An 8998-nucleotide genomic window follows, 5' to 3' on the forward strand; every position below is an offset into this window, starting at 1 on the left:
TTTTTTTTAGTATAGATAGTATTTATTTACCTCATGATATGCTGCAAAACCTAATTAATCACGAATTTCTAATTTTATGTACTCTTGTCTTCGATTGTACCTCCCAAACATCCTTAAAGTTTTGCCTTCTTTTGAAACCATCTGTCAACTCTAAATACTATTCCGATACTTGAGCTATATGAAAGAAATTCACATCTCATCCTACACAAGTATCTTGACCGTATTGAAAATACCAGAACACAGCTGCTGAAATTCTCAGTTGTCCAAAAAAGTTTACGATTAATGGGTAAATCAGGAAAAACAAACGATCATAAAATAAAATAAAATTATGTATGTACCTAGATATATATATTTTATGATGATGTGAAGCTGCCAGAGCACAATATTAATTTCAAACACATTCTCTTTTATGTAAGTAGGTATTTACTTGGAAATAGTCAGATGGTAAAAACAAACTATTCACTTAGGTATGTAACGGGATGCCAGTTTTAGACAAAAGACTTTCAGGCGTCCCCAAAATGTACGTCAGTGCTTAAAGTCTCCAAGTAATTCGTTTTTCTATAACTTCGTCATGCATTTATTGCGAAAAGCGGGTCGATAAAGTATAATACATTAGTTTATCTACTGATCATGAAAGCCTTTACCAATTTGTCAGTTCGAAAATACTTATGGCGTGCTGATGAGAAGCATTAAGTTCCAAATCACGATTCACGTGTGGTTGTTTTGACAAATTGCTAACCAAATGTTCTTTATTGATTTGGTGAACGAGGTTTCGTATCATGTTTGAAACCTGTCTCATAAATACAATTTGACAAGAACCTACACACCTTAGTAAAGTTCTTGCTACTATTATAAAATATCTATAGATAGCGATCAGCTATCAGTTATTTGACTAACTTAAAAAGAACGGCCTTACAAAATATGTTTTTAGGTAATAGAACGCAAATTAAGTTGGATACTTAAGGCATCTAGTACTTCTTGGTTTCAATATTTCGAAAATTAAATTATCGTTGTCTAGTATCCCAAACAACATTGTATGAAAATAAATAAAAGTAAAACAAAAATAGTGCTATGCATGGGAAGAAACAGTAGGAAACAACGAATATAAACATAGGAATCGAAAAATTAGAATAAGTGATTAATAACCGGTGTCTAACAGGAAGTCAGATCACTCATCAGGATACAAAGAGCAGTAGAGACAAGAAACAGAGAATAGTGCAGGATGGAGTCGCCTTTAACAAATACAAGTCACTTCTGGTTGATTTAGAAATTTGAAAGAGATTATTGAGGGTGTATGTCTGGAGCGCGGAATTGTACGGGTGCGAAACATGGACGGTGGGCGCGACGGAAAAGAAAAGCTTAGAAGCGTTCGAAATGTGGTGTTACAAGCGAATGTGAGGATACCGTGGATAAAGAAGGTTAGATATGAGGAGATATTAGAAGGAATGACAGGAGAATATTGGTCAGTGTGGAAGTCAATGAGAAACAAACATAAAGGACAAGTTACAGATATTAGAAGCAGAAACAGGAGTAAAAGGAATAGAAGTAACCTAAATTAAATTACAGCTAACAAATAATTAAGGATATGGGATGCTCTACTTTTAGGGAAATACGAAGATTAGCTCAGGATAGGAAAATGTGGAGGTGCGTGTCCAATCGGTCTTAGGATTGACGACCTTACGATGATAGTATCACATTAAAAATAAGTAATAATAATAAAAAGCGTTTTTAATAAATACAACGCATCATGATGATAATCATGATAATAGTCATCTTTGGATTTGTTTTGTTATTATTCACGACCCTTCTCTTTTAATTAAATAATTCTTCCGTTTTGCCTTGAACGAATCTCACGGTAATGAAGAAGTGTGGGCGTAAAGATTCATCGAATACCTACACAATGACTCTATACATACTTCCCCCTACAGTAAACGCAGACAGATAGGTACGAATATACATACGTGCAAGTTTTTTTATACATGTATACGCGCATGTGTATGTTCAATGTTAATGGTACGGGTAGGTAATCTTTAGCGTCTTTCTTGTGCATTAGTGTGAAGTAATAAATAGCGCTTTTAAATCCACGAAGAAAAAATGCTCACCAACATTACTGCAGCATCTTCCATCTAATTAGTCCTTTTGCTGTTGGCTATCATGAACTTCACAACGCATATGCATACATTTTATTTATTCAGCGTGTAACATTATCACAAACAAAAATTGCTTTATAATAACTATATCTATGATTAGCTATAACCGCTCCAATCCATCCCCACCAGAACTCATCCAAATTTGTATCCTTATTATAGGTAAATGCCAAAAATTTATGTAATACTGAATGGTTATATAATATATGCAGCAAATTATACATCCAAATATAAACATTGAGACCCGCTAGAATCTTTGCTACTGTTTAGTACCTACTCAGAGTCAAACTCGGCAATTTTTAATTAAAGATTTTGATTAAATGAGCACATCGTGGCATAGGCACAATTCAATCTTTTGATTAATCATGGTAATAATCAACTAGTTCTAAAATATTTTATTATAAGAGGAGATGGTTGCAAACATTTTTCATTTTCTAATATTTTTTAAATTTCTGAACAAACTCGGATAAAGTTTCATAAAACCCTATTCCTTCAAATCTATTTTTACGCATTTTTTGCCATTTTTCTACAATTACATTAATCAAAAAGTGAAGTTTTTGACTGTTTTGCACACGACTAACTGTAAGATTGAGAGACACAAATGTATGAGAGATTCGAATCAAATAATGCGTTATATGTATGTATATGAAACATTTTTTGAAGAGGTTAATTAATATTTAACAGTTTTAAACATTGACATCCTGCTCTCTACAAATTGCCTCAAATTAATGAAGGAATATAGTTGCTGCTGTTACGTCCTCGCCGGGAATCGAACCCAGGTCCCTTAGCATTACGCGTCAATGCTCTATCTATTAAGCTACGAAAGGTAACAGTAAAAACAACGACAACACGTACACCTAAGGTATCACAAGTATCGTCGAAACCAACTCTACATTACTATCATTTCCCTCATTAATTTGAGATAATCTGTAGGGGGTAGAAACTTAATTTTACTTTGATGTTTAAGATTACTAGTTCTTCCCCCCTATCAGTCACTGTGAGCTCGAAACTGTTAGCACTATTGCTTCGAATGGTCGAAACTCACTTTTGTGAACAATACTGTGACGTAGTGTCGGCCATCATTCTTTTTCAATTGTTGTCGCATTGTCACTGATGTCGGCCATTATGTTTTTTTAATAGATGTATAGTAATCAATTTTTATTTATAAATAGGTATGCAACACATCGTACTCTTCAGCATTAGAAATTGCTGATACTAACTTTTATTTACGTAATACTACTTTGCCCTGTGCTGAAAGCACTCATAATAATTTCTTTTATATATAATATTAAATAATGCGTTGTAAAACGTTATTTTCTCAACAGGAATCTTTTTTTGTTTCTTTTAAACTTCTAACCTATTTCACGTAGTTGTGCTTTATGTTTTATGGTGAATTGTTGTCGAAATAAAAATTCTTTTTAGAAATCTTGCGACGAAATTTCGCCGTAAATTATATGCCTTATCAGCGGAAAATACTTATGTTAGTTGTTAGTTCGAAACCGCTTCTGCCGCTCGATAGCAATCCTTCGAGAGCATCACTGCAGTAAATAAGAACACGTGTCGGGGCGCAGCCTACTACTTGATCTGCTAACCCATTTCCCATAGTGTGTTGTCGTTGCCGTGTTGTTTTCTTCGTTGTTGGCACGGTGGGTGTATCGTTATAAACCAGCCAAGTCGGGCTCTGTCCGTCGTTCAATTTATTACAACCGAGAATGTCGTCTTTTTATTCTTGACTTCTTTTTTTCCTATACGGTTTCGTGTTTGGAACGTCTTCCCCACAAATATTTATACAGGGTGTCTAATTTTTTTTTGAAATTTATTACCTAATTAAAATTAAAAACACGTGTCATCTAATTTCCAAACCACAAACTAATAACAAGTCAAGTTAGATTATAATTTTTTTAAGCTGAATTAGAATTGTACGTTGTTTTTTTACTCTTTTTCTCAAGCCGCCAAAGGGAATATAACCTCAAAAAATAACAGAAAACAAATGCTCTTTTATTAATTTATAGTTACCTAGTAATTACAGGGAAATTAAGTCATATTTACATAAAAATATTACAACGAAATAAAACGAGTGCCAATTAATAATATTTTCATAAAAAATTTAAATATGAAAAAAGTTATTTATTATGATAGCCATAATTTTATTGCTCTATAATGTAATTATTTATGGTAATTAAAAGTCTGAATTTAAAAAAGGTAATGCTATATGAGAACGTGTAGGAATGGAGCAAGACGCATTGCGTTAATTGCATTCATTTTATGTTTCATATTATTTATTTTACGACAGATTTTTACTGAAATATGAAGCGTATGAAAAATAAGGACATCAAAACTGCAAATAAATATCAATTAAAGTTGGCGTTGTGACTTAGTTGTTTTCTTCATTAAACCGCTTATGTTAATTTCGGACGCTCGTGTTTATAGTTATGATTTTATTGAAGTAGCACAAATTCCAAGAAATCAATGTCTTCTTGGCAAATTTAGCAAAATAGGTCACGTTCGTTAAAATATTTTAGCATTTCAGCAAGGTCACGCATTACTTAAAATGAAATTTCTCAACAAAACTAACTCAAATTAACGCGAAGTTTGAAATACATTTTTACTAAAGTATTTTCGTTTATATATAAATGTAGAATAACTTTTTTTATTCAAAATATCAAGTGTTCTCACCTGGATTAACGTATTTTATACAAAACATCAAATTTATTTATTTATTTACTATCTACTACACATATTTACACAGTACAGCATTGTATTGGATGTTATGGAGTTCCGTAACCGTGACTGAAACTATCGAATATCCGAAATAAAATCTATCCGAAATCGTAACCGAATCTGATACAAAAGTTCGAATAATTTCAAATAGGGGCGCAGTCTAAATTATATGGCTAATTATTTTTTCTGTGATTATTGTACCAAATGATTATTGTAGTCAAATCATTATCTATTTGTATTTTCCTTTTACAGTTCCATAAAAAGTGGAATATTTTAACTGAAACTATCGGATTATCCGAAATAATTTCGTATCCGAAACCACATCAGAAACCAGTACAATTATATTCATATATTGTTATCCACACGGAAAAAATGAAAACCGAAAATTTATGTAAATATTAAAGCGATATTTACAATTTATCCCACTAGCCCGTTGCTTCGTAAGCGAAAACAATAAAAATTACGATTTGGACCCGAGTTTGTAAAAATAAAATCCCAGCAGAAATAAATTTACTAGGTATTTTAATTGATATTACAAATTTAATTGTAATAATTAAGAAACTTGAAATAATTTAAAAAGAACATGTCATAATTGAGATTATTACAAGTTACCTAATGAATTCTATTATTTCTACGCCAAATTCAGTCATTTACAATCGAAAATTGTAATTTTTGCATTGTCATAAAAGTTTAGATTTCTCCGTGTATATTCTGATCCAGAATTTTGTATCCATAGTATCCTTTGATCATCCCAGATAAGTGCAATAGTCAGGGGCGGAGCTACTGCTGTAACCAAGCAACAGGGGCGCCGACATGAAATTCGTAAAACTAAAGGCAATCCGGAAAGTTAAGCGATAAATTAGTTCGAAATTTTAATTAGCAAGATAGTGATCGATGTTACAACACTTAAAACACAAGACTTGGAAATTAGGTTAAGATGTAATACGCTTTCGGTACAAGTTTGAATATTTTAGTCATTTGTTTTAGTGAAACGTATTTTGTCAATGCGTTCTAAAAGTGAGTAATGTCAATTTCGAGCAACGGTGTGCTACCACTGTCGATTTTTAGCCAATACAATCCCTTCTTTTTTATTAAAATGTAAAAAAATTGAAACATTGGCTCAACTTCGATCACGGACAGTCCTAGTAGTTTTAATACTTACTACCATTTAAATTTTAATACTAGTCCTACGGTACATTGCTCTAATAGATACTTAAGTAATAGTCTTGTTTAGAATCTTGTTTTTTCTTTACACATTCACTTTCTTCTCCGCTATCTCGAACATCGGTCATGACAATCACGTCAATGCATCCAAATAGCCTTTAATCGAACGATTTGTATTGATTTTTACCGGAGCAGTTGTTCACGGTTTTGCAACTGCGACATGCATAAACGAATGGTAATTGTTTAATTAATTAAATCTAGCAATCGCTAAATAGAAATTACACGAAGTAGCAAATTAAATGGCAATAGAAGAGGAACTTGTTTGCATTTTAAAGTCAGATTTAGTCGTCTTTAATGTAAATCGAGTATTGCTGAAACTGTTCTACGTTAGGTCAATGGCTATTTAGCCTAGAACGGAGGAGGATCAATTCTCCATGATGGGACTTTTTGGCCTAATTATAAAAAATGGTATTCCAATATCAAAACATTTAACAGGATTTTTCAGTTCTCGGAATGACGAGTATGATGTGAAAATAACTACAATATATTCTCTACCATAATATATTTAATACATAGAGGGAGTCAGGACGAAAGGAGTAGTACCTAAGGATATAAAGGGTCGAATTGCCTTCAATAAAAAGAAGAAGTCACTTTTGTGCTCGCGAACGGTTAATTTAGAAATTCCAAAAACATTGTTAAACGTGTTTTTGGAGAGCGGCGCTGTACGGGTGCGAAACATGGACGGTGGGCGCGGCAGAAAAGAAAAGGTTAGAAGCTTTCGGAATGTCGTATTACAGGCGAATGATGAGGATATCGTGGATAGAGAAGGTTAGAAATGAAGAGGTATTAGAAACAGATAGAACAGAGGACTCTATGGAATTCAATAAGAAATAGGTGAGATAGGTTAGTAGGACACATGAAGGTCTAGTCAGAGACGTATTAGAGGCAGAAACAGGAGTTAAGAGGAGCAGAGGTAGACCTAGATTAGATGTGGGTTGTTCTAGTTTTGGGGAAATGGAAATATTGGCTTAGGATTGGAAAGTGTCCAACCAGTCTTAGGACTGACGACCTTATGATGATAAATACGAAGTTCTTTTTCAATTTTGGGAATAGACAATAATTACTGAGGCGGTTCAACGTGGGCATTATCGGCACCTACAATGCGCTGGTCTTAATCATACCAAGATGATCCTGAACAATTTTAAAAGTGGTTGCAATATTAATATTTCTACTTTTGGAACGTTTTCCGGAATGGTCACATCAATCGACCGTCAGTGTCATGGGTCGTCTTCAAGTGAGTCCCTACCTTCTTTAAAAATACAATGCCAGGGGAAAGAATGAAAATTGTCTAGTACGATGCTACATTTTAGGGTTACGTGCGCTGCAACAAGGTCCATTTAAATATATGGATATCTACTTGCTGAAACGAATCCCGTTGAGATGAGATCCAAAAAGATCGAAATCGCGATCCGCGTCTGGCAGTTTCGACAGAATACAGACTACTTCAAATTATTTTGTTTGATTATGGTAACGTGCCTATCACGTTGAGGTGAGCTACGCCGGGATTCGTTTCAGCAAGTAGATATCCATATTTTTAAATGGACCTTGTTGGAGCGTACGTAATCCTAAAATGTAGCTTCGTACTACAGATGGCGCTCACCACGCCATTTGTGGTATTTTCTAAAACGCGCTGTTAAGACAGCAGGTGAAGGTTGGTCTGTGTTCTGTCGGGCTGCCTGCGATGCGCTGATGAGATCCAAAAAGATCGAAATCGCGATTCGCGTCTGGCAGTTTCGACAGAATACAGACGACTTCGAATTATTTTATTTGCCTGTGTTCTTCTATAACATTCTTAAAATATCGTATAGTTTTTGCAGTCTTCGACATGCAGCCTTGCTCTTGTAAAATTGGCGCATACCTACATGTGTTGAAGTTTTGCAGCTGCAAGTGTTCGGAATGCAAATTGTCAGTCTATATACGTATGTGTATGGTGTAATACGCGCTCGTCGGATATTTTAATTGCTTAATAACGATAATCTGGCGTTTAATTAGACGAATGGGTTTTTATGTCGTTAGCGCGCTCCTAGTCATGCAATTATCCGACGAAAATGCAACATAATAACACGACCGGTCGTCCGGAAATGTTATTATTAACAACCAACCTGCTGCCTACCGACCACATGTAAAACTAGTAAGTAAGCAAGCAACTGCCGCAAGTACTGGTCCCGTCCCGTTCCATCCAGTTGGCTATCGATCATTATTTTGTATTTAATTAACCATCTCTCGATGATTCGACGGACGGCTTGGCTACTTGTGTACTTGTCATTCGCGCTTCGTTCACTTGCTACGCCAACTGACGGACAATGGGGACCGAGACGAGAGCTAGTCGACACAAAGGGACGCTAGGCTACGCATTCGGAATATAATTGCACCGTTTGTTGAAATGAATTAGGTGACTAATTATACGAATTTTGCCGACAAGTGCACGCATTCAATGGGACGTCTGTACTCAGTAATCATTAATTGTGAGATCGCGACGTTTTCCGAGATCATATACCTGTTAGTGTTGCCCAAATTCAGTCTTGGTCTTGCAGTCTTGGTCTTGTTCTTGCGTTTTTGCAAGACCAAGACCAAGAACAAGACCGCGTATTTTTAGCAAGACCAAGACCAAGACTGACCGTGCAAGACTTGAGCAAGAACAAGACATAGCCTGCAAGACTCTTGCGTCTTGCAGCTAGGACTTAGCGCTATTTCACTGAGTAGTTAGGTGTAACAGTTCGGTGTATAGGTAGGTACGCTTAGGAATTCTATGAGACGCAAAAAACTGTATCAAAGAATATGAAAAACTGGACCTATGCGCATTACGACTAATACCATAAACATAGCGAATAAAAAAATTATTAAAATCAAACTGAGTGCATGCATAGTTATGTTTTAACCATCGGCACTTTGATAATGCGGCATCA

The 8998-nt window shown here is 34.8% G+C and overlaps 1 protein-coding gene across 1 annotated transcript in view; it reads right to left on the reverse strand.

The window, feature by feature from the left end:
- The window catches only part of LOC108744596 (nuclear receptor subfamily 2 group C member 1-like), an 89664-nt gene that overhangs the window by 31646 nt on the left and 49020 nt on the right, over positions 1–8998 (reverse strand). The window lies entirely within an intron of this gene.

Source organism: Agrilus planipennis, unplaced genomic scaffold (genome assembly GCF_000699045.2).
Source record: "Agrilus planipennis isolate EAB-ADULT unplaced genomic scaffold, Apla_2.0 scaffold47, whole genome shotgun sequence".
In the NCBI taxonomy this organism is placed as follows: Eukaryota; Metazoa; Arthropoda; class Insecta; order Coleoptera; family Buprestidae; genus Agrilus; species Agrilus planipennis.